The sequence below is a fragment of the Capsicum annuum genome, chromosome 10 (assembly GCF_002878395.1).
Source record: "Capsicum annuum cultivar UCD-10X-F1 chromosome 10, UCD10Xv1.1, whole genome shotgun sequence".
NCBI classification, from domain to species: Eukaryota; Viridiplantae; Streptophyta; class Magnoliopsida; order Solanales; family Solanaceae; genus Capsicum; species Capsicum annuum.
In genome coordinates, this window is record NC_061120.1 from 183,091,857 (window position 1) to 183,119,230 (window position 27,374).

The window sequence follows — 27,374 nt, forward strand, 5'->3', positions numbered from 1 at the left end:
TTGTTGTAGAGAACTTTGTAAGTTGCAAATAAATTGATACTTATCTCAAGAGATGCCTCAATAGATTTAGTGGCCTAAAATCAAAATATATTATAGGTCCCTAAACTTGTTTTATAAACAATCAGGTTAGGATCCTCTCTATTGATCTTTTGCTCCGGTATTCCTCAATGAAGGTATGGGACTGTGTCAACTCAGTATATCTGAAGAGTGTAATTGATTTGAAGATGTGTAAGGGCCTTCAATGGGCATTACACAATGTCAGTCTGGTTCTCGATGCGAGTATCAAGCATAATGAGAAATTCTTTTTAGAAAGGAACAATGATGATGATATATATGTTAAACAACGTTTTTCAGTGCATAAATATCTCCTCCTATCAAAAGGAATCAGATAGAACACACAAGAATTTGTCTAAATAGTAATTAAGAAGTAATCTCTTATAACAAATCCAATCAATTAAACAAGATTGATAGGGGGAAACTTTTATTGAACTTCTAATAGAATGCCTATCAGAAGACCAAATTATGTATCCCTGGGAATGTCCTGTAAGATCTGATGACTTAAATGTTACATTATAAGACGCTTTCTGATTCAACACTGTGAATTTTAAGATCTTGGGATTAACAGTCACTGTGACGCCTTTGAGACCAAATATTTTAACCGTGTAAGCTGAAATTGCTTCTCCGACATTAGTCACAGTCCTCGTATATGTTTGAGCACTTGATTCCATAAGAATAGAAAATGAAGGGTAGTTCAACTCTGATTGAGGTATCCTTGATGTACAATGTACCTTCTTTTTCACAATGGCACTTACTTGATCATCTGTGTAGTTCAAGCCACACAAGTATGGGATGTAATCTTCAGGTTAGATGTCATAAACGAGTCCTAGATCTTTTGCTCTTAATGGATTCACATGCCCTGACCAGAGTATAAGTAGGTCAACAAGTTGAAGTGTCTCATCCTAAATTGGATCATTTCCAAGGTTGATGAAATTAGCTGTGGTCATGATTGCGGATTTAATTGCAGCTGGAGACCAATCTGGATGTGCGCTCTTTAATAGTGCTGAAACTCCTGCAAGGTGAGGGCAAAAATCGACGTTCCAGAAAGGAAGTTAAACATCCATGATGAAGATGCGGATGTTATTTTAGCTTGTGTAGAGGTTGGCCATGCTGCTAGGATATTCACTCCAGGACTAATAATGTTAGGCTTTAGTATGCCCAGACTCTGTACAAATGGACCCCTGGAAAAAAAGTAAGCAACTGTTGGTGCGTGCTTATCTCTAATTCTTGTTCCCTTGAATGATATTGTTGCAACTGGTTTTGATGTTGATTTCATATAGTTTATGATCATTTTTCCGTCGTTGTAACTAACGTGTGTCGTGGGAAGGATATGATATTCTGGAATTATTGTAGAGCCATGAGACTCTTTGTTCATAAGAATCATGCCAGCACTACCGACATTTTTCACTACTCCTCCTTTGTCAGTTCTAGAAGAGTAACCACTTGTATCACATAACACTATTTTACCCAAGACATCGCTTAAATTCAACAATACATCATAATCATTACCATTCATGAGTGGAAGCAATTTTTGTGAAAAATTTGTTGGTTGACAGGCTGATTCTCCTTCATACTCTGCTCCATTACCCAAAACTGCTACCGCACTTATCTTTCTATCTATTGTGCTAGTACCAACGGTTAGAATCCATTGGGCTCCGTTTACTATACTACCATTACCTGGTCCATCATTTCCTGCAGCAAAACTTACAAAAATCCCCTTCTCCATTGCACTGTACACACCAACTACCATATAATCATCATATAAAGGTGGAGACTCGTCTAATCCAAGTGAAATGGAAATCACATCCACACCGTCTTCAATTGCAACGTCAAGTCCAGCTAAAACATTGAATTCTTGAAAATCAAGATAACAGACTTTATACATAGCCACATGGGCTCGTGGCGCATTGCCAACAGGTGCCATTAGCATTACTAAAAAAATTAGCACCATGCATAAAGTTCCTCGTAGTTGTGCTTGAAGTATGTGTTCTGTGCCTATTATCGTCCGAAGGGGACATATCCGACACAAAATTTCTGGCTCCAATAAGTTTCTTATTACAGTAAGTTGTAATGTTGAACTCATATTTGCCTTTCCATTTAACAGGTGGATTAGGCATTCCAATATCATTAAAAGAAGAATGTTGAGGAGTAATTCCAGAATCTAATAAACCAATAATCACACCTTTGCCTGAATTTGATGTATTCCATAAGCCAACATTCTGATGCAAGCCAAGAAAACTTGGACTTTATGTGGTGTGCATCTAAAGTACACGTTGGGGAAGCGCTGATATAAAACCAGGCTTCTTTTCTATTTCTTTCACTTCAGTTGATGACAAAGTAGCAGCAAAACCATTGAACACGTGGCGATAAGAGTATAAAATGTGCGATGAATGATTTGAATTTATAGGCAAAAATGATTGATGTCAGAGATGTAAATCTTTTGAATTAGAAAGAACTGGATCATGAATTTCCAGATGTACTATATAAGTTTCAAAATCACTTTGATTAGTGAAATGGTCACCAAATATTTTTGATGAATGAAGCAGGACAAAGTAGAGAAAGGTAGAAATGAGTTTCAAATCCATGTTCTTTTAGGTGACTATCACATTTAGCAAGATGTGTGATACAAAAATAACCAAGAACACACTAAAACATACACCCAAAATGGTCCACTAGTCAAGAAAACTGTGGACCTTTTGGATGACTCCTCTTGGATTCAACAAACAACAATAAGAACTTAATGTATTGTGGTGTTTAACTCCTAAAACAGCCAACCAACAAGCTAAAAAGATGGATAACAAGATGAAACAACAATGATATGAACAACAACAATAAGTTATGGTTTCACTAGAAACAAGAGGAATGATTACAAGTTACAAACACTAACAAGATTATAATAAAAGAAACAAAGGATAGATTGTTAGATCTTGGTTGGTATAATCTTAAGAACCCAAGAACATGTGATACTCTTGGACCCTTAACACTACACACAACGGTTAACCTAACTCCTACGTTGACACAAGAGGGACTTTACCTCCTCTAAATACCAACGTCTCAAGCCATGAATGCAACAATAGTGATTCCACACTAGTATCACCCTAGATTTAGGTTTCCTCTTAAAAACAAGAGAGGACTTGTCTTTCAAAGTGTTATACAACTTAAAAATATCATCAAAGTCTAAGTAGTAAATGACCTAACATATTCTATTTATATTAGGTTACAAAAATTATGTGAAATGTCGAAAAGACCCCTTAGTCAAAGGCTTCACTTTAGGTTCCCTTGACGTGTAGTTTGTGGACTGTTTTGGAGACTATTTAGGCCCTACTTTGCACTTCACTTGCACACTCCAAGTCTTGGGTTCAATACATCTTACATATTTCCATCTCTGTGGTCATTCTCGTAGCATCTTCCCCTTCTTAAAAAAAGATTCGACCTCGAATCCGCTCCTTGAAAATTCAATGAAGGACAAACAAGAAAAATATCCTCATTACATGAGGGTTAGGATTAGCAAAATACACATATCATATGCCATGCCGAGGTGGGACAAAATTGGACTATACCCACGGGTCCTTTATGCTGAACATGAAAACCTTAGTATAAATGGCACAAAGAAAGAGGTCATCATCAACAAAAAGGGGTAAGGAAGAACCTTGCCTTCCTTCATTAGCACCCACAATAAAACATTGCTTATCATCTTGACCAAGTATCAAGTGGTAAGTATAGATATTCCCATATTCTGAGAGGGTGCCGGGGTCAAATGGGAGAAGTAGCCAAGGGTCTAAGCTAAGGCTAACCCTTCTTTCCCAGAGAATGTCACTCCCACAATCACGCATGACATTTCCCTTTAAGAGAAGACTAATATTCAAGATTAGAGAGATATGGCCTAGAAGTCCTACCTCAAAAAGACATATGCTATTATTTACAACATTTCCATACACATGATCTCTATGAACAAAACTACTAGCAAGGCTTTTACCACACAAGATGATCAAAGAGTCATGTGCACCATCAAGATCAACCCTATAAACACCATCACTAACTTGAGATTTTTCAAGCACACCACACATATGCTCAAGTAGTGGAATACATTCTTGAGTAAGTTGATCTTCATTCACATCCTCACTAGTTATTGGCAACTCATATACCAACATAGACTCACCTTGGCTCACACAAGGATCAACTAATGTTTGAATACTCTCATTAATTGGTAATGGAGTCTTACTCAAGTTATAAGGGCTAGCACTAGATGGACACAAATTATTCTTGAGAGAAGAATCAATTTCGTCATCTAAAGGATCAACTAGTGCTTGTGTACTTACAACAAGAGTTTGTTCCTCCCACGACCTAACATCACCAAGAGTATCACAAAAGGATGACTCGAGCACCTCTACCCTAGGCAAAGCCGTAACTACACCTACTTGGCTCCTACTAGCCACAACACAACATACTAAGTTCATCGGAGTGTAGGGGATAGTGTTTTTACCTTGTAGCTCACATGAGCTAAGGCCTTCCTCTTGACGTATGTCCGGGAATCTCACTTGCTCCCTTTGACCTACCATACGATCCAACCTTTCATTTTCCATAGCTAGGTCTCAGGACATAGTGTCAAGGTAGGCTAAAATGACATTGGTGGCATTGTTGTCCATGGGTTGAGAGGTTGAAGTTGCGGGTTCCCTTGTAATTGTACCTAAAAAAAAAAAAGAAAAGAATAAGTCTACAAAGAAAAGCACAAGTTAGTTCTGAACAACCTCACCACACTCTCACACACTTGATCGTATCACACTTGGATTCACAAGTGTTGCAAGTCAACTTGTAGTTCGTGATGAGTCGAGGGGTGAGTCTACTCCTTGGTCGGAATGGATTTTTTGTTTGAAGACTCAAGGAAATGATGTTCGAACATGAACCAAGAAATTCTACGATTCAAAAACAAAAAGCACAAAATAACATAGACACAAACAATGGATGCAAAGGACTAATTGACAATCTAGTAGGAGTTTACAAGTTTGTTAAATTAGTTCTAGGATCAACTAATGAAACCAAGAATCATCAATTAGAAACTAGAAAAATCCAAATTTGAGCTTCATTATTGATGTGAACAGTAGCAAGTGGTGATGTGGCAACATGTAATTGGTCTCGGGCCCACACAACTTTAATTACAAATTTGAAATTTCAATTTTCACACAATTTGAAATGGAAAATAATTGTATTTGGAGGAAAAGTATAAGTCTTGAGTCCTTTGTAAGTTTAATCTCAAAAAAATGATCTTGACTTGTACTAGTTCCACAAAACAAGGCTCCTTGATTTAAGGATAGTAGTTGAAAAAGTTAATGTCAAGTCTAGGAACTGATGGCTCAAGTCTTCTCACAAACACACTATACAACTTTTATCTTCACACCTTTTGAATCTATTTGCACTTTTTGTTGGTTTAAGTATGAGAAGAGATAAAGAACAATATGAACACAACAACAATCTTTCAATAACACATCAACAACACACTAACAACGTCCTCCAATCTTCAACAACAAGGCATAACACACGGCCAACATCAAATCACAACACATGGCCACTTCAATTTTACAACAAGGCCAATATTATAAGCTCAATTTTAGATCTAGACACCTTTTGTGTTAGTGAGAAAGAAACCAACACAAGAAACACACTAGAAAAATAAAAATCTACTATATCTAGTACAAATATCGGCCAAGACAACTTCACAAGAACAATAACTTTTGGCCCAGAATCAAAAAATAGATAGATTTTACCCTTTCTCTGGAATTTTCAGTTCTTTTTTTTCAACAGTTTTTTTTATTTTCAAGTTTACGAGTCTAAGATTGATCTTGTTGGAACAATATCAAGCCATGCTCTTATACTAAATAATACAAAAATAACCAAGAACACACTAAAACATACACCCTAAATAGTTCACTAGTCAAGAAAATTGTGGACCCTTTGGATGACCCCTCCTAGATTCAACAAACAACAATAAGAACTCAATGTATTGTGGTGTTTAAAACCTAAAAAAGCCAACCAACAAGATAAAAAGATGGAACAACAATTAGATGAACAACAACAAGAAGTTACGGTTTCACTAGAAAAAAAAAGGAACGATTACAAGTTACAAACACTAACAAGATTACAATAAAAGAATCAAAGGATAGATAGTTAGACCTTGGTTGGTATAATCTTAAGAATCCAAGAACATGTGCTACTCTTGGACCCTTAACACTACACACAACGGTTAACCTAACTCCTACGTTAATACAAGAGGACTTTACCTCCTCTAAACACTAGCGTCTCAAGCCATGAATGCAACAATAGTGATTCCACACTAGTATCACCCTAGTTTCTGGATTTCCTCCTAAAGATAAGAGAGAACTTGTATTTCAAAGTGTTATACAACTTAAAAATATCATCAAAGTCTAAGTAGTAAATGACCAAGCATATTCTATTTATAGTAGGTTCCAAAAGACCCCTTAGTCAAAGGCTTCACTTTAGGTGCCCTTGGAGTGTAGTTTGTGGACTAGTTTGGATACTATTTAGGCCCTCCTTTGCACTTCACTTGCACGCTCTAAGTCTTGGAATCAATACATCTCACATATGTCCATCTCCATGGTGATTCTCGTATCAATGTGTGTATATAATGTAGTTCAATTACCATATACTAGTATGAACACTCTTAATTTATATGGTCAGAATTCAGTTTACTGGCAAATTATCCATACTTATTATGTTGCTAAAAATAAGAATATTACAGTCAATATTACAAGGAGGAAAATCCTATGGATTCTTTGAAAGTCATTAATAGTTTAGTCATATATAATGCAGTTCTATTACCATATAATAATATGAACATTTTTAATAAATATCTAATGTATACAATCTTGATTAGTTCATATTTAATTTATCATGGTCAGTAATTAAGTTTGCTGGCAACTTATCCATAGTTAGTAGGGGTGAAAATGGTATGGTATGGTATGTTACGGTATATGAAATCACGGTAGGGCAATGTCAGTTCGGTTCTTGAAAATACTAAACCATTACCATACCAAATTAATTTGGTGTGGTTCAGTATTTTGAAGTTTGATTTCGATATTTGGCAGTATGGTTATTGATAACCATGATTTATTCAACTTTGACAATATATACTTGTATAACAAGATATTATGACCTTTTGACTTTTAAAAAAAACGTCTCAAGTATATTATACTAACACATTACACCTGTAAAGATTTACATCAAAATAAAGTACAAACAATTCATGTGATAATCAATTACATAAAAAGGGCATTTCAATCAAAATAGAGTAGTCAAAGTTCCAATGTATAAACATTTGATTTTATACTAATACTAGTTGTATATTTTTTAGTTTTAATTAATATATATAAATTCTTATACAATTATATACTTTAATATGGTATTTGATATTTCGTATGTTATTTATCAATACCAAATATTGTACTGAATATCAAGAACATTTAAAATGTAAGATCGGTGGGAGGAAATTAGGAGTGAGAATGCTTCGCCAGCTGTATGGTTAGATTTCACTGAAGCTTTTCTAGATCACTTTTTTTTTCAAGAGTTGAGGAAAGTTAAAACTGAAGAGTTTGTGAATCTGAAACAAGAAAAAAATCAGTTTAATGGAGTATGGTCTAAAATTTATAAAGCTATCTCTCTATGCCCCTAAGTTGGTGACAAACATGCGACTAGAATGAGGAAGTTCATATCTGGTATTTCTAATGATGTGGTACTAAGATGTAAATGGGTGATGTTAAACAGTGATATGGATATTTCTAGGTTGATGGTGTATTTTCAGCAGTTAGAAGAAGAAAAGAAGAAGAAGAAAGAAAAAGTTAAGGAGCTACAGAATAAGATGGTCAGGAATATAGTGTCACGACCCGAGCCGAGGCCCTAACCGTGATGGGCATCCCAAACCACAAAGGCCTGAGAGACCCCCTTAGCCCGTCCACTAGTGATATTGTCTGCTTTGGGCCCATGCCTGCACGACTTTAAAATGCATTGCTAAGGAGTAAGGATTTCTTACTTATATACTCAGCATCCCTCTTACGTTTTGCCGATGTAGGACTCCTTCCTAAGGAGAGGTGTTACATAAACCTATCTCTGATACCATTCTGTAACGACCCAAGCCAAGGCCCTGGCCGTGATGGGCATATCAAACTACGAAGGTTCGAGAGACCCCTGTAAATCCCCAACCTACTAGTGCTACTGTCCGCTTTGGGCCCAGTCCTGCACGACTTTAAAACACTTCACTAGGAGGGATGCTGGGTATATAAGTAAGAAAGATTTACTCCCTAGTGACATATTTTAAATCCGTGTGGACCTGGGCCCAGAGTGGATAATATCACTAGTGGGTTGGGGAGTTATAGGGGTCTCTCGGGCCTTGATGGTTCGGGATGCCCATCGCAGCTAGGGGCCTAGCTCAGATCATGACAGAATGGTATCAGAGCCAGGTTTATGTAACACCCCTCCTTAGGAAGGAGTATCATATTGTCAAAACATAGGAGGGATGTTGGGTATATAAGTAAGAAAGTCTTACTCCCTAGTGATGCGTTTTAAAGCCATAAAGGCCTGGGCCCAGAGCGGATAATATCACTAGTGGGTTGGAGAGTTACAGGGGTCTCTCGAGCCTTGATGATTTAGTATGCCCATCATGGATAGGGTACCGGCTCGGTTTGTGATAGAATGGTATCAGATCCGCTTCTGCATCAGTCCTGTCGATGTGGGCTAGAGTTTAAACATAGTGTAGGCAAATCCCGATAAGGCGGGGCAAACCTCAGCCTCGAGTCTAGGAAAATACCATTTGGTGGGGTAAACCTCAGCGAGGACGCTGAGTCTATAAGGGGGTGTATGTGACAACCCAACTTAGGAGAAGGAGCCCCACATCGGCAAAACACAGAAGGGATGTTGGGTATATAAGTAAGCAAGCCTTACTCTCTAGTGATATATTTTAAAATCGTGCGGGTCTGGGCCCAAAGTGGATAGTATCACTAATGGGTTGGGGAGTTACCGGGGTCTCTTGGACCTTCGTGGTTTAAGATGCCCATCAAGACCAGGGCCTCGGCTCAGGTCATGACAAATAGACTAGGAGTCGAGCCACCAGAATAGTGTTAAGAGTGGCAGGCAATTTTTCAAGTAGAAATCATGGGGATGTGTTTATTCATTAGCTAGTGCACCTACACCCAGGCCTTTGGGTGATTAGAATTTCCAGTCCAGTCAGGGCCCTAGGATGCAGGGTTATCAGTCTCAAGGTAGTATTGCACCTACAGTGCTTATCATAAATTCCACTGAGGGGGAAGTTATATTGGTAAGAATGTATGCTATGGTTGTTGTCAACTGGGGCATATTTACAAGGACTGTCTAGTTGCAAAGGGGACTTTTGGGGATAATAACACCATTACTTCTTCTACCATAACAACTAAGGGATCTACTTCCAGAACAGCTGGGGGTCGTAACCTCCGTATATGTTATCCACACGCTAGGTTTTTAAAGCCTTACTAAATATTATAACAGGTATGTTATAGGTCTTCTCTCAAAATGTTTATGTTTTGCTTGATCCTGGTGCTACTTAATATTTTGTATCCCCGCATGTTGCCATGGAATTTTGGATTTCATCCAAAAAATATTCTTAAAATATTCTTGAACCTTTCTTAGCTTCCACCCCAATTAGGGAGTCTATAGTTGCGAGAACGGTTTATAGAAATTGTATTGTGACTATTTTAGATAGAAATATTGTGAGGCATTTGGTTGAGTTAGACATAATAGACTTTGACATTATCTTAGGGATGGATTGGATTTATTCTTGCTATACTTCTCTTGATTGTAGAACTAGAAGAATGTCACAATAAAAAAGTTGCGGTCATGATGGCATCTACCTTGATCCAACCTTGGTAGATAAGTCAAACACCCAAAAGGAAAGAAGTGTGAAATAATAACAGAATTAAGACAAACAAGAGTCCTAGAATGAAGTCGAGTCACACATATATAAAGATGGTGAAAGACTGAAAAAAATATCATAAACTCCACAATATTTGGTTTCATAAGTGTAGAGCATCTAAGTACAATATTTAAAATACTGAAAATACAAATATTTACCTCCTAAAATAAGTAAAGACATAAAACAAATAAGAGGAGGTCCAGAGTCAATTCCAAACACCCTAGAGCATTCTAGTACCTCGATCACCAACTCTTACTAACACAAACTTAGTTGTCGCGTCATATACTCGCACTATGATGTGCACCAAAAGGGCACAAGAAGAATAAGTATGGCCCACTTATACTCAGTAGGTATCATAGGTCAACTGAAAAAGGTGAAAAATAATACAAGTAAAAGATAATATGAGCAAGTAACCTGTAAGCAGAAAAGTTCCAAATGGTAGCTCAGTCAGTCTCCACTAACAGTTCTAATATAGACACCCACATATATATATGGAACAAATATAATAGAGACACACTAAACGCGTGGAGAAACTAAATATACGTTAAGTACATAAAAGAACACAGAAATGCATATGCAATATAATGCAATGAAGATGGGATCATGATAATGATTGAAAGCCATCACATGACTTTTTGTATATACTACCGTGCCCCGACACTCCTAAGGTAGGACCCATGGCGGGTTCGCAATCCATATACTATCTCAAATCTTAACTTCCCTCTCAAGGTTTTTCATAAAAATGTCTCATTCACCTCTCTGGCTATTGTTCATGGATCAAAGGTTTTTATAAAAATATCTCAGTTCTCTTTTATATTATGTTTCTCAATGGTACCAATATCTCATGAGTGTGTATGTATGAAATGAGGATGCAATTCTCATAACCAAATTAGTACAAAGATAATAATTCATTCAATACATATATACATGAGCTCGGAATCAACTCAATATGTCAATAATTCACGATATCAGTCCTCGCTTGGCACTAGCAAAATAATTATAGTAATATAGGACATCATTAGTTTTATATCAAACTCTAAATCATGTATTTCTATCATGATAAAGGCAAACAATGCTCAAATATGGCCTATAATATCTATTCAAACCCCATGCGGGCATCACATTAAGAATAAGGTAATTAATGCACAAATAAGGCATATGAAGGTCAAATAAAGCCCCCACACGGGCAACACACAGTATAAGATATCTCAAGTAAAAAATAATAAGCATATAAGCCCCCACACGAACACAAAACATCAAATAATCTCAAAATATAACTCTAATGGCTAATTTCCCTAACCCATAACATATTTTACTCATTTATTAACTGCCCACCACAATTTGAAGAAATTCAAGTCATAACCTACCTCAAATAATGAAATTTGAGCTTAAATGCTTCAATATGGAGCCTTATTTCTATTTTAAACAATCTGAGAATCAACTAAAACATTCAAATATAACATTTACGTATTAAAAAAGCTAATGATACCCATATTAACAATATTTAAGATGGGTTCAAAATGAATTCGAAGACGAAAAGGGTAAAACTAAAATTTATTTTAGAAATATATTTCCTAAGATTACAGGAGTCTGCAGATTAAAACCCAAGTGAAAAAGATTTTAAATGAGGTTAGAATTGAAGAAAAATCATTTTTAAGTTTTACTGGCAAAAACCCCTAAATCCATTTTAAAATAGAGATTAAAGAGTATGTTCAAAGATGTAATCAATGGGACTTAATGAAAACAAGAATTTGGAGCTTACCCAAGCTCAAATGGTGAAGAAAACCCTCAAAATCACCTATTTTCAAAGCTTTTAGGTCCAAAAATGGTGTAATTCATGAAAATAAACTATATATACTGCTCCAGCAATGGTCACTTTAGTGGCTAAATGACAGTATTGTTAAAGCAGTGGGTGATTGCTAAAGTGGTCAGACCCCCGTGGCTGGACTTTGCTAAAGCGGCTCACCATCGCTAAAGCGGTAAAGTATTTAGTTTAGTGACTTATGCTACAACGGTTAACTACTAAAGTGATGCCACATCACTGAAGAGGTCTTTGGATACTAAAGCGGCTGCACCAGCTTCATTTGCATCAGAAACTTTGCTAAGTTACAAAGTTGATGATCGATCCCTCAATATTCATTCAGAATCTTACAGAAATAAGTCATATATACTACTAGGCTACATTTGATGTTCCAGATTCAATGTCGGTGTTTGATTTTAAAAAAGGCTCATTTTAAAAAAATTGACCCACATAACTCCAAAAGCTTATTTAAATTAGTTTTCACAACAAAGATCGAAATGTAAAATAAAGATTCCAAACTCAAACCAACCCCGCTACTAACCTAAATTCAACATTTCATTCTTTAAAGATGAAAAACTTAAATCTTGTGAATATTTTTCCATGAAAACTCTTTTAACTAATTATTTGATTTGTGTTTAGGAGTTTATCACTTTAGTTGTAAATCCCTCTCTTTAACAAGTTGATAAAAATATGATTTTCGATACGAAGTATGTTGTTTGATAAATTATAACTCCTCAACTTTTAATTACTTATCAAATGTTTTGTGTAACCTCTAAAGATCTTGGTGAAATATGATTTTTTCATGATGGGCAGAAGAAGTTTGATGAAGCTTTATGATAATGTAAATGATGTGACTAGTTGACTTGTTAGTCTTGATATGACGATATCAAATATGACATATGCCCTTAATAAAAATAGAATATTTTTAAAAGATGTTTAATGATATGATAATGCTAAAATATGGACTTAAAGAGAGTTAGATAGTTAATCGAGAAGGTGTGAGTTCAAAAGGCTCAACACTTGAAACTATGTTTTGTCGACGTAAGAATGACTTTTTCCGTTAATTCGAATAACCTCACTATATGTTTGCTTCACTCAGTAGTTTACAAAATGTGAAATGTTATATCTCAGTCATGGATTAGGGCTTTGATCGGATTCACATAGCTCGTGGTGTATATACGAAAGTTGGTAATACCATCTAGTTTAGAACTTAAAACAAAAGAATATTTATGGTTTAAATTTAGAGCCACTTTTGATATTTCTCTTTCATGCTTCAGTTTCACTTTCATGTTTTACTCTATATTATGTATTGTCCCTCTCCCTGTTTTGTATACAAGTACTTACTGCACTGACTATCTCTGGGATGCTACATCATTTGATGATGTAGGGTTTGTTAGAGTGTGTACCCTACTGATTTTACTGTTTTACTCTATTTGTTGCCTATCAGTGGAACAAGTAAGCTAACATGGTTCACTTACGCAGAGTAAATAAGAATATAGTATTTTTATGTGGAAAACATTCGGCTCCAGAAAGGTGTAAAAACCACGACTTGTACCTCTATAGGATTTAACCCCAACTTCACCAAAACTCTTGAGCCTCAATAATAAACAAATTATAAGACTCTTGTAAACTAGGAGGGGATATATGCAGTAGTACTAATTGCCTCAACCCAAAAGTTTTTAGCAAGATTTCCTACAAGCATCATTGTTCTAGCCATATCTTCCAAAATCCTATTTTTCCTTTCTACCACTCCATTTTTTTAGGTATTTTGAGAGTAGATAAATTGTGATCAATACCATTTGCATAACAAAATCCCAAAAACTTAACATTTTTAAATTTTGTACCATGGTCACATCTTATTGAAATTAGGAAAGTTCCTAGTTTCTTTTCAATTTTCTTAATGAAAATAGTAAAGACATCAAAAGCATCTTATTTTGAAGCTATAAAAAATCTCTAGGTAAATTTGAAATAATCATCAACAATCACAAAAATATACCTCTTTCTACCTCTACTTTGCAGTCTTATTGGCCCACACAGATCCATATGGATCAGGTCAAGGCACTTACTTGTACTGACATGATTCTTTGACTTGAAAGAAGATTTTACCTGCTTTCCCCTTACACAGGCACTGCAAACCTTTTCTTCCTTAAATATGATTTTGAGCAAGCGCAGTACCATATCCTTGGAAGAAAGTTTGTTTAATTATTTCAGACTTGGATGTCCAAGTTTCTTGTTCTAAAGGAGGGGATCATTTTCTATAGCACTCAAGCGGGTTAGCTTTGTTCCTGGAATTTTCATTATATCATCTTTGTACACATTCCTATGTCTTCTTGCAGTGAGTACAACCTCCTTGTTGTCTATCCTTCTGACTTTGACTCCTGTAGAAGTAAAAACAACTTTATTACCTTTATCACACAATTGTGATATGCTGAGTAGGTTATGCTTCAATCCCTTCACAAGGTAGACATCCTCCAATACCCTTGATTTAGATGTACTAATCTTTCCAACTCCTGTAATGATTCCCATTTTCCCATCACCAAATGAAACTCCACCCCTATTTATTTTAGAGCGTGAAAGGAATTTTTCTTTATTTTCAGTCATGTGTCTTGAGCATGCACTATCCAGGTACCAATGCTTTTTGCTTTCTTTCACTCTCACCTGCAAAAATAAATTAGGGGTTAGATTTAGGAACTCAGACAAGCTTGGGACCTTTTTTTTATGAGTAAAAGGATGAATCAGATTTCTTTTAGTCCATGTAGGAAGCAGATTGCATAACCTATTTCTTTTCACAACTTTTGTTTTTCTTATATTGGTTTGAGCTGGTTTATTTGCCAGATTTATACTCTTAGACCTGCTTTTTGTAGCAACAGGACATTCAGTAGTTGGATGACCTGAATTACCACATATGTAGCACAAATCTTGAGTAATATCAAAGCTTTTGTAAAAACCTAGTCCAAGTGACTTCTCTTACTTAGTTTGTGAATAATTCTTGAAGAATTTTTCCACCTATTTTCTCTTTCAAGATCAAGCTTTAGTTTAGTAATTTCTTGACTCAAATTATTCATCATTTCTTTTGCATTACTGCACTCTTGGTTGTACTTGATTAACTTAAGTTCAACATTTTCCTTTTCCCTGCTTTTGCCCTTTTTTCTTTTTTCAATAAGTATTAGTTTCAGGACTTCAGTTTTGAGTGTGGCATTTGTAGAGTCAAGTTTTACAACATGTTCCTTAAGAGTGTTGTTTTCCTTTTCAACAGTATTCTTACAAGATTCTAAATCAATGAAGTCAAATTTGAGGTTTGTAAGGCTGTTGAATAACTCATCCCTATCTAAAGTTAATTCTTGGAAATCATCAATTAAAGCACTCATTAAGGACATAGGTTTTTTTTAGAAAATAAGTGCAGTTTTTCTTTAAGCTCAAGAATGCTCACCTAAGAAGTACTATCTTCTTCTTCCAAATATGAATCTCCAATGGCCATGAGTGCAGTCTCATCAATTTCTTCATCTTCTGACTTATCTGAATCAGATCCCCAAGCGGCTACCATAGCATACTCCTCTCTCTTGTTAGTCTTTTCTTTTACTTTTTTTTTAGCTCTTTCCTTATTCCACTCTATTTCCCATACAGTACAGTCTCTAATCTGATGATCAGTCTTACCACACTTATAGCATCCATTTGGATTTTCATTGGAACATTTCTTACTACCTGTTCTTCTTTAGAAAAAAACTTGCTAAAGTTCTTAGTTATGAAGGCAACTTGTTCTTCATCAAGTTCAACTTCTTCATCACTGTCTAATGCCTTCAATGCCAAGGTTATCTCAAGGGCTACCACTTCTTTCTAGATCCCATCAATTTGTATTTCATAAGTCTTAAGATCACCTACCAGTTCATCTAATGTCATTTGAGTGAGATCTTTTGCTTCCCTAATGGCAGTGACTTTAACATCCCATTTAGACTTAGGCAATACCCTTAACACCTTTTCAACTTGTTCCTCCAAGGTAATGTCTTTTCCCAAGGAGGTTAATTCATTTGTTAGGGCAGTAAGTTTGGTCATCATTTCATAAAGTGATTCATTCTCCTTCATCTTGAAAGCTTCATATTCAGTAAAGAGAAGGGCAATTCTAAACTTCCTTACTTAAGAGGTATCCTCATGTGCATTGAACAGGGCATCCCAAATTTACTTGGAAGTGGCATAGTTTGATACTCTGTTGTACTCAGTTGGCCCTAATCCATAAACCAAGATATTCTTAGCCTTAGCATTCTTCTTTAACGCTAGGAAGTCATCAGTAGTAATTCGTTTATTACTTTCTTAACCTATTCACCACCAACCAGCTTCATTGGGATAGTAGGACCATCAATGATCCTATCCCACAATTCATAGTCTTCCCCTTGAATGAACATTTTCATCCTAACTTTCCACCAGATGAAGTGAAAACCATCAAAGAGTGGAGGTTTAATAGTTGGCTGACCTTCACTGTGACCAGTAGGAGAAGCGAAATTCATCATAGTAATCTTTTCTTAGGTGCTAACCTTATTTAATACAACCTCGCTCTGATACTACTTATTAGAGTGCATGCCCTACTGATTTTACTATTTTACTCTATTTGTTGCCTATCAGTGGAACAAGTAAGCTAACATGGTTCACTTATGTAGAGTAAATAAGAAGACAATATTTTTATGTGGAAAACACCCGGCTCAAGAAAGGTGTAAAAACCATGACCTGTTCCACTACAGGATTTAACCCCAACTTCACTAAAACTCTTGAGCCTCAGCAATCAACAAATTATAAGACTCTTGTAAACTAGGAATTAAACTATCTCTTATTTCTATAATAACACAAATCTTTCCAAGATAAGTATTTCCAAGTTTTTGAGTTCCCTAACTTGAATACACAACTCCTAACTCAGTTTATACTTTACTGAGACTAGAATTAAAGCTCATTACAACTCGAAGAACCAATCTATTACACAAAGTCTTCAAGCTAGTGAACGAATTTGCTGATAGATGTTTTTTAATCAGTGCTTGAGTGAAACTCTTTGAAATCATTTCTTCTATTTAAGCCCACTCTGATGAATTCCTTTAGATGATGTAATATTCTTTCTTTAATAGGACTTTATCAGTTAGTTACACTCTTTGTTGCATTATGAATCCCAATCTTCAAGTGTTGTGTTTATCTTCTTTTCAACCTCTTTTCTGCACGTGATAATTGTTGAAGGCATATCTAAATTTTTTTCTTATGCACTTCTTACTTCAACCAATTATTTTATCATCAGCCTTGCTTGCTACTTCTATTTTCTTCACATGTGTGGACTAGTATAACTAATATGTTTCATTCATTAGTTAATCATCAAAACTTCATTTCTCTAATAGGGTTTGAGACACATTCTCGTGGTTCTGTATTGCATTAGGATTGTTCAACACAACTTCAAAGAGTGGTGAATTCTCCATTCTCTCTGGATGGCCTATTTGATTTCCATGACAAACCCAATTTTTAGTTTATGATATTTGTAGAGTTCATGTCCCGGCTTGGGCTCTGTTTTAATGTTTAGAGGCTTTGTGGACCTAAATAATTATTGTTTAAATGTTTTAAACTTCAAGTACCTTGAGCATCCTTAATTATGTTATAGAAAGGAGTTTCTTAGCATGTTTTCCTCAAATGTTTTAATGAATGCTCATGATGAATTCAAAGAGGTTCTTTCGAGCCTTAATAATTTTGGATGCCTGTTACTTTTAGGGCCTAGGCTCGGACCATAACGTACTCTCTTTTAAATTCTTTTTTTTTTCCTTAAAACAAGATTTTATGTCATTTTCCCAAGCCACCATCAGGTTCCAACCATTACAATACCTCAAATTCCACCATGAAAACATATAATACATACCCCTTAATTCACACACTCTTAGGTATTTTACTTACCCAACTATACCTCATTAGTCTCTTAATCTTTTTTTTTTTCCTTAAACCAATTTTATGTCTTTTTTCCAAGCCATCACCACATCAGATCAATTATAATACCCCAAACTCAACTATTAAAACACATGAATACTCTTAATTCATACATCCATACGTATTTTTCATATCCAACTATACTTTCACTAGTATAGTCTTTGTTAACCCTCCCCTCACCCCTCAAGCCCCCCCTGCTTGTTTCCTCTAACAAATTTTATGTATTTTTAAAATCTTTTTAAAGAACCACAAATTTATGAAAAATGCAAATAATATATATATATATATATATATATATATAAAAGTAAAACAAAAAGTAAGACAAGAAGTCAAATGACAAGATATTAATTAAAAGCCACGCGACAGTTTTTAGGACAATACTTAATAGTGTTGTAATAAAAATTTTGAATTAAAGAATATTAAATATTTGAATTTGAAAATGTATTATCCTTTTAAAAATAAAAAAAATTATTAGCTTAAAAATAGAAACATATGGTTGAAGAGTCCTACATAAACTCTTACTATTTCAAAAATTTATTCCTTTTATATATTATAAAATATATTTTATATATTTTTGGAGGAGTAAGAAATAATAATAATAATAATAATAATAATAATAATAATAATAATAATAATAAGGTAAAGAATAGGAGGAGAAGTACATATGGTGATAAAAAAAATAAACAAAAGCTAAAAAATGATAAAATAATAAATAAAAAATTATTAAAAAATAGGAGGAGGAGTACGTAGTACTTTTTAATAAATAATAAATAATAATATTTATTTACAATTTTTATGAATAGAATGACATATAGAAGAGTTCTAAATGAATTATAATTGTTGCATAAACTTATCTCTTTCAAATATTATGAAATACATTTAAATTTATTTTATTTAAATATTAAATGAATGATGATAATAATAATTAGTAGTAGCAGTAGTAACAACAGTATAACAACAACTTATCTATTTGTGGTGGAGTATCCAAATTTCACTCACTTGCAAAGGTAGAATAGTGAAGATGAGAAAGAGTAACAAATTAGTCTCTTTTTTTTTTGGTAAATAAAATTGTATTGATATACCAAGTAAGGTATTACAGCTTTATCGTTATGTGAGCATTTTACTGACATGTCCAGTTGAGCTCAAACTACTCATATCAACTAACCCAATGAGGCATCTATGTATCATGAAGCATCCTAGGTGACTAAGGATAAAAATTAAGGTTTTGAATATAGGTATCTAGTTTAGGACATGCACTAGCTCTAATATGAACCTCCTGAATGATTATTCTGGTCAGTTCATGAGCAGCTTTATCGTGCTTCTGAAAAATTCTAGAATTTTTATCCATCCACAAGTGAATATGATCGTCGATAACACCATTCTATATATACTTGCACCTTTACTCTTCCCTTTTCCTAATCGAACCTTTCATTTCAGCTCTTCCTCCCATCTCATAGCCCTTCTCTAAATTCCTTGCCAACTCAAAACTGATCGCCATACCTACTTAGATACTGGACATTAAAAAAAAAATAATTTAGAGACTCCTTTGTTAGATTACATAATCCACACAGCTTATCAACATTAATTCCCCATTTTCCCAATGTGTCATTTCTCTCCAACCTCCCCATTATGGATAGACACAACATAAAAATCCATTTTGTACACCCAATATTATTGCATACCAGCTTTCTCTAGTTCAGCTTTGGGAATACACCATGGAGTATGCTATACAGCTTACAAGTTGTGAAAGTAGGTTCCTGGTGGAACTCCTTCAAGCTACAACCCACATCCACTAAGTAGTTTTTAGCCTTGAATATCTTCTACATCACCCAGGACATTTTTTTACGATTTGTATCCCATATTGAATTGTTTTAATTGTAATACACGTGAACCCATCTCACCGATAGTCATTCCTTAGATATACATAAATGCCACAACAGCTTACAGATAGCCATTTTATTTCAGATCTCCATATTAACCAAGTTAATTCCACCTGCCACTTTAGAATAACAAAGTTTTTTTTATGCAATCAGGCATTTCCATGAGAGTTCTGTTGTACTCGTCCATAAGTAATGCCTGTATATTGCGTCAATGAGTTGCATGATCTTTGCTTACAAAATAAAAATCTGAGCCAGTATGTTTGAATTGAAAATAATACACTTTGACCATTGTAGCTCTCCCATCATATGGCAGGAATAGAGAAGTCCAAGTATTAGTCCTTCCTAACATTCTCTCCAGCAGAGGCTCACACTAAATAGTAGTTAACCTCTTCGTACTTAGAGGATCACCTAAGTACCAAAATAGTAACTCCCTTTTAGAGTATCCTAACACATCCAAAATTTGTTGCTGAATAGGGATGGGTACTCCACAAAAGTAAACTTCACGTCTCTGAAGATTTTCCTTAAGGCCAGAGAAAATTAAGAACTCCTGAAATTGTTTATTTAATGCATTCACTGACTTCTCATCACCTCTACAAAATAATAAGAGACAATCCTTAAACCCCAAATGTATGATCCCAATCCTCACATATAGGATGAAAGTTAAAATTAGGGGACTGTTTGAGATTTTTCAACAATTTACTTAGGTATTCCATGGCTAAAACAAATAGAAAGGGGGATATGGGATCCCCTTATCGAAGCCCTTTCTTGGCAGGGAAAGGAAAAGTGTCTTTACCATTTAGGACTATTAAGTAGTTAATAGCATTCAAACAAGTTGTTATCTAGTTGACAAATGTCTCAGGAAACCCTAAGTCTCAAAATTTGCTTTATAAAAAGCCACTTTAATGAGTCATAAGCCTTCTGTATGTCCACTTTCATCATCTATCTAGGAGTGATATGTTTTATACCATACCCCTTTACTAGCTCGTGGCTCATTACAATGTTATCCACAACCAATCTACCAAGGACAAAGGCGAATTTTTAGTTATCCACTAGCTCATTCATCACTGGCTCTATTCTATGAGTTAGGATCTTCAAAATAATATTAAAAAGGATTTTATAACATGAAATGGGTCTATATTCTCGAATAGTAAAAGGATGCTTGACTTTTGGAATTAATGTAATGAATGCGTATTTATAGCAAGGCACATTCTACCAAATTTGAAAAAGTCCAATAAAACATTAGTGATCTCATGTCCTATAGTTGGCCAGGATTTTTTAAAGAAGTGTGCATTAAATCCATCATTTTCCGATGATTTATTCTCATTAATACTTTGTAAAGTAGCATACACTTTCTCTTTGGTAACTGGCTTAATTAATTCAAGTTGTTGAGTTTTGTTTAAGGAAGGACCGTGTGCCATAACATATGCACTGACCATCGACAATTATTGAGCTAAAGTTCCTACCAACTCCTTATAAAACTGCACCACCTCATTCTCAATCTCCTGCTCGCTTGAAATTACATGTCCCTCCAAAGAAATGAGCCGTCTTATTTGTTTTTGAGATTGTCTACTTCTCAAGAAAGCATGAAAATATCTAGTAGTAGTATCACCTAGCCTTAACCAGGTGACCCTGGACTTCTACCTCACAGTGCTTTCCTCCACTAATATCCACTTTTAAAATTGCTTCTTTGCCTCAATTTTAGTTGGGATAAGTTTGGTAAATCTGGTAGCATCTCTCATTTCATATTGCATAGCCATCAATTTTTTTCTAGCTGTTCGGACTTTATATTCTACCCCTTGAGAATCAGCAGTCACCAAGATTTTGATCCCCTGTTTAGTCTGCTTAAGTTTGTTCCAAATTATTAGCATAACAAAACCTGCAACAGGTCTTCCCCAGTGATCTGTAATAGTTTGCTGAAACTCAGGATAGTTTGAGAGATAATTATAAAACTTGAATAACTTGGTTCTTACACCCACTGGTTCCGCTAATGTAACAACTAAGAGGGTTATGATCCGAGAAAAGAGGGTCCATGATCATTCCTTCAAAATAAGGACAGAGTTGCATCTAAGTAGGGTTAACAAACATCCAGTCAATCTTATTTAGAATATGGCTGTTTGACCAAGTGTATTTTCTTCCAATAGATTTTAATTCTACCAACCCTATTTTTTGAATGAATTTTTTAAAATCCCTTACTTCTATTTTCTGAACTACACTCCCAAAGAGACGATCTTCCAATAAAAATATGGCATTGAAATCTCCCATCATCAAACAAGGTCCTTGAGCACCTCTTATCTATATTATTAACCCTTCCCATGACGACTTTCTATCCTGAATTGAATGGAGTCCATATACTACCACCAGCTTGAATTCGAGGTTAACTTGGGAGTAAATCACTTGCCCATGTATGTACTTCTTATGCATATATGGAATGTTAAAAACAATTTTATCTGGATCCCATAATATCTAAATACACCCCCTGGAGCTTCCTAGTAGTTTGCAGCACATAGCCAATTTCCCACTAACTTTGTAATCAACCTTGGAGCATTATTTTTACTAACTCTATTCTTTATGACTGTAATTAGAGCTACATGATTATTATGACAAAACTTCTTAAATTCCTGGTGTCTATACACCTTATTCATCCCCCACACATTCCATGTCACTATATTCATGGATAGAGAGAGGTATAGCTGACCCACTCCTCTTTGCTTCCATTGTTTAACCATAATATCACTAGTACTTGCCAAGTTTTTGACCTCATCTAGGACACAGTTAAAAATATTAAATGCATAGTCATTTTCAGAGATGACCTGTGAAGGCCTTTCCCTTAGAAGCAAAGCACTAAATTTTTCTCCACTATCCAGTCTTCAGTCCTATTGTAGTCGATATCACATTATCTCGGTAGGGACTAATTTCCTCAGGTAGGAATTGATCTTTCCAGCGACCTAGTTCATCAATCATTGTGTCCACCTTCAGGTCCAACATTCTATTGAATCTCCATTCCTCCCTTTGCCTTGCCTCTTGGGCATTTTCTCTCTATACCTCGGTTGGTTGCCCCCTTGTCGCCTTGCAAGAATGTCCAATTTGGCAACATTCTTGACAGTATACAGGTTTCCAGTCATACATTATTGGTTGATCAATTACTTTGCCTTTGCGATTACAAATTTTGATAAAATATGGGATGAATCTAGTCACATCATTTTCTACTAGAATCTGTGCATAGGATATTCCCTCCGTTGTTGTCGTACAGTCATCTGCATATATATACTTTCAAAAAAATATAATTGATCTTATTGATTTCAAATATTTTTCAATTTATATTTATAGATAATAAGATAATTATGCATTGTACTTGAAAAAAAGTACCAGATAATCAAGAATAATAAACTCATCTTCTTCTAACAAATTAATATGATATTTGAATTTGAATTTAAGTAGAATTTGATTTGGAATAAGATTCTAACTCCTTAATCTCTCTTATATATACATCATATGGTAAAATATTTTATTACATTCTTCAATCATTTTTTTAGAAATTTTGTTTAATTTAATATTTTTATTTTTATATGCATTAAGGATATGACATTCATCTTTATCTTTTTTTGTTGACGTTGAAAGTCTACCAACTCAAATTGATGTCAGTAGCTATTTTTTTGTGATTCGACTTGATGAGTAATATCGTAGTCACTTTTTTTTTCTCCACTATAATTCAACATGCACTCCAATATCATCGCTTTTTATTGCTTTCATTTTGTTAAGGTTCTTGACAATTTCTTTAGTTGAATATACTTATTAAGTTTATATTGTAATAACTTTTTGAAAATATATTATTATATATTTATTATTAATATTTGTATATATCTTTTATCATAATTTTTAATGAATTGTGTTTACATATTTTGTTTCATTACACTTATTCAACTAATTCATTGCATTCTAAAATCACTTTCAATATAAGGCAAATTTAGGAAAGCCTTATTTGGAGGATTATAGCAAGCTTTAAACTCAACTAGTTATTTAGAGTAATGAAAAGATTATTTAGCAATTTGTAGTTAATTTGAATTATAACAATAAATAACTTTATTTGATGTGATTATTATACACCAGTAATAGCATAAATACTAAGATGTTATATTTTATCTTTTTTATGTAATTTTCTCTTATTTTTATTTTTTTTCTTGACAGGATCAAAACATGGAGAAAATATATGAAATTTTTCTGTAATGGACAAAATTTTTATATTAAATTGATTTCAACTAATGAAAATATTGAATGTATTACTATTTTTAGAAAAGATATTATATATAAATATATAGGTTCAAGTTTCTTTATTTAGATTACCTTTTTTTTTTTAATTTCAGACCAAAAAAAGTATTAATTGATTGTAAATAAATAAATTTAGATACATAAGAAATTTGATAGGATAGAGCTAAGATGATTTTGTGAGATGATGAAATTTTTCTCTTTATTGACAAACATAACTGTTAAATTCTATATTTTGAAGTAAGTTATTTTTTTGTCTTTTAGTTCTTCTATTGACCAGCTTAACATAATTAATAAAAAAATAAAATAATTTTGATTAATATTTGTATTGCATTTAAAGAGATTATAGTTTACTCTAATTTGTGTGCATGCATTTAAAAAAAAATCATATTAAGATTATGATAAAGAAGTAATTTTTAAAAATGAGTCAAAAACAAACATATTGAATAATGAAAATAAAATGGAGATAATATAAAGGTATTTATACTTTGAATTAATTTTTAAAAATAATTAATGCACATTATACATAAAAAATTAAAGTTGATTGTTCAATGTCATGAGAGTTACTTAATTTTAAGCAAATTATAGGTAAAATAATTTTCTCAAATAAAAATTATGATATAATTTTAAGTGATAAATTAAATAATTATATTATAAATACTATTAAATGAATAGCGGAAAATTAAATATATTTAAGGAACTTATAATATTCTGACACATATTTCATTTATTCATTAAATTCATTAAAAGAACTTATTAAGTACATTGAATTAAGACATAAGATGCTAATAGATTTGTTAAAGTAATATGAACTATGCATTTAAATAAATCATATTATAATTTTTCACAATATTTACCCATCACATAAGTACGAATATTAGTTTCATTATATAATGAAAATAATATAGGGATATTTTGTAGTGATTGTAACTTGTATGATAGAATTTTTGGTCTTTAACTATTTGGCTCAGAACAAATGAAGCAACGAATATTAAAGTAATAATGAATAATATCAGAATTATATAACGGAAGAGAGGGGGGAGGCTAGATCTCTTTTAAAAAAAATTAAGGGTTGGGAAATAGGGAGGGGCGGGGGGTAAAAGCAAAAGATTAAGGAAGGAAGTTGTGTGTTGTGGGGGGGGGGGGGGGGGGGGGGGGGAGGAGGTTAGATTTATTCTTTATTTTAGGAAGCTAGGTGGATTGAAGGAGAGGGGGAAAATTATTTTATTTTCACATTTCATTGAGAAATAATATGACAGTTATAATTTTTTTCTACGTAATTTGATTTAACATACTCAAATGATATACTAGATCTAATATCAAACAATTAGAAATAATATTTTGATACTATCCACGCATCATGCAGGTACATAAACTAGTATAGTATAAGATTGGATTCGTAATCAATTCAATAAGAGAGTATAGTTTTTCCATGTAAAATAATGATGTTCCATATTAGCAAAGGGGACAAACTTATCCTTATAAGTTTTTACATAAAATTATAAGTTTATTACATAAGAATATGATTCTAAAAGGTTGAATATAATGTCATCCATTAAGATAAACAAAAAAATAAATAAGCCACTTTTGTTACACAAGAGAGTCATGTATTACAGGAGATTGAGAAAAGCTCAAATATGTCACAGAACTTAATGAAATGACTCACATATCACTTGTAAAAGAGAGTGAGAAGGGTGGAGGCTAGTAAATAATGAGATGTTTAGATAATGCCACGTGGAATATCTCATAGTATAGTGCTTCGTTAGTGATGAGTGACACGAACAAAGCAAATATGTCACAAGGCGATGGCATAAGTAAGTTCAAATATTAACGAATATAATAGCTAAGCCATGTATGAAAATTCAATGACATATTTTAGTTTTTTTCCTTGATTAAATATAAAATAGAATGAAACAATAGCTATGAATCAATATATCTATATATATTATAAAGTAGAGGACGAAGCACCATAATTAGCCAAGTGAAAAGCCATTACAAAGACACGTGACAGTTTTTAAGATAAATTTAAAATTATTGTAATAAATTTTTTGAATTAAGAGAGAAAATATTTGAATTTGAAAATACATTATCTTCTATATTTTTTTAAAAAAATACCATTAGCTTAAAGATAGGAGCCCATAATTTAAGATTCATAAATAAACTCTAATCATTTCATAATAACTATATCTATAAATAAATAATAGTAAAAATAATAATATTAGTACATAAAAATAATATAAATTAAAACAACAGTAATAACGGTAATAGTAATAGGAACAACAACAACAGTAACAATGGCATGGCCTGAACCAGGTCCTGGCCATGACGGGCATCCTAAGTCCATCGAGGACCGAAGACCGCCACCTGAGCCTATTTCGATACAACTAAAAACAACTAGCAGTGGATGAATACCAATACAAGACAATATGTAATAAGAAATTCAAAAAGAATCTGTATCAGATCAACAACCAAAAACATCTACAATACCTATGTCCACAATATCTACGAAGCCTCTAACAAAAAACCCATTACCAATGAAGTGTCGGGACATGTCCCTAACCATAGCTAAAATGAATCTGAAATAAAGTCCAAGATATAAGAAACCAAAACATGAAATGAAGTCTTTCGAAGGATGAAAGCTCATCACTTCAAGTCAACATGAACTAATCACAAACACCTGATCACTGTATCAGAAAGGTAGACTTGCCATCGGACCCTGCATCATGTGGGGATACAATGTCTGAAGATGGTTAGCGGTTGGAGTGCTAGCATGTAACTCAGGGATAAGAGAATAAGTAATGCAATGTCAAAACCATAGTAAAATCCACATGTACACAATGTACATTCATATATATATATATATATAGATAGATAGATGGATGGATGGATGGATAGATAGGTAGATGGATAGATAGAATTCGGGAATGAGCCCGCTATCCTCCTTGTGCTAAGTATGGTAGAGATCATCTTGGTGAGTGTTTAGCAGATCTGAGGGGTTGTTTTGGTTGTGGCAAGCTGGGCCACAGACTTAGAAATTGTCCGCTTGCTAGAAAAGGGAACAGAGATTCTCGACCTCAGGCACAGACTACTAGTGCACCAGCTTCTGTACCTCATCCCGCCCCTATTCAGGGCGCTTCATCTAGCACTACTGGTTGTTAGTGCTAGAATAAATTCTATACTTTACCATCCGGTCAGGAGAAGGAGGACTCTCCCAATGTTGTTACTGGTATGCTCCGTGTCTTTTGCTTTGATATTTATGTATTGTTGGACCCCGGGTTAAGTTTCTCTTATATAACCCCATTAGTCACTATGAATTTTGAAATGAGTCCCGAAAAGATTCCAGAGCCTTTCCTAGTTTTCATACCAGTAGGGAAGTCAGTGGTTGCTAAGTAAGTATACAAAAACTGTCCTGTTACTGTTCTTCATAGAGTCATATTTGTTGATTTGATAGAGTTAGACATGGTGGATTTTGACCTTATTC

General features: G+C 34.0%; 1 pseudogene; it reads right to left on the minus strand.

Annotated features, from left to right (window-relative positions):
* Positions 1–374: 374 nt before the first annotated feature.
* Positions 375–2,453, minus strand: LOC107846465 (annotated as a pseudogene).
* Positions 2,454–27,374: the final 24,921 nt, after the last annotated feature.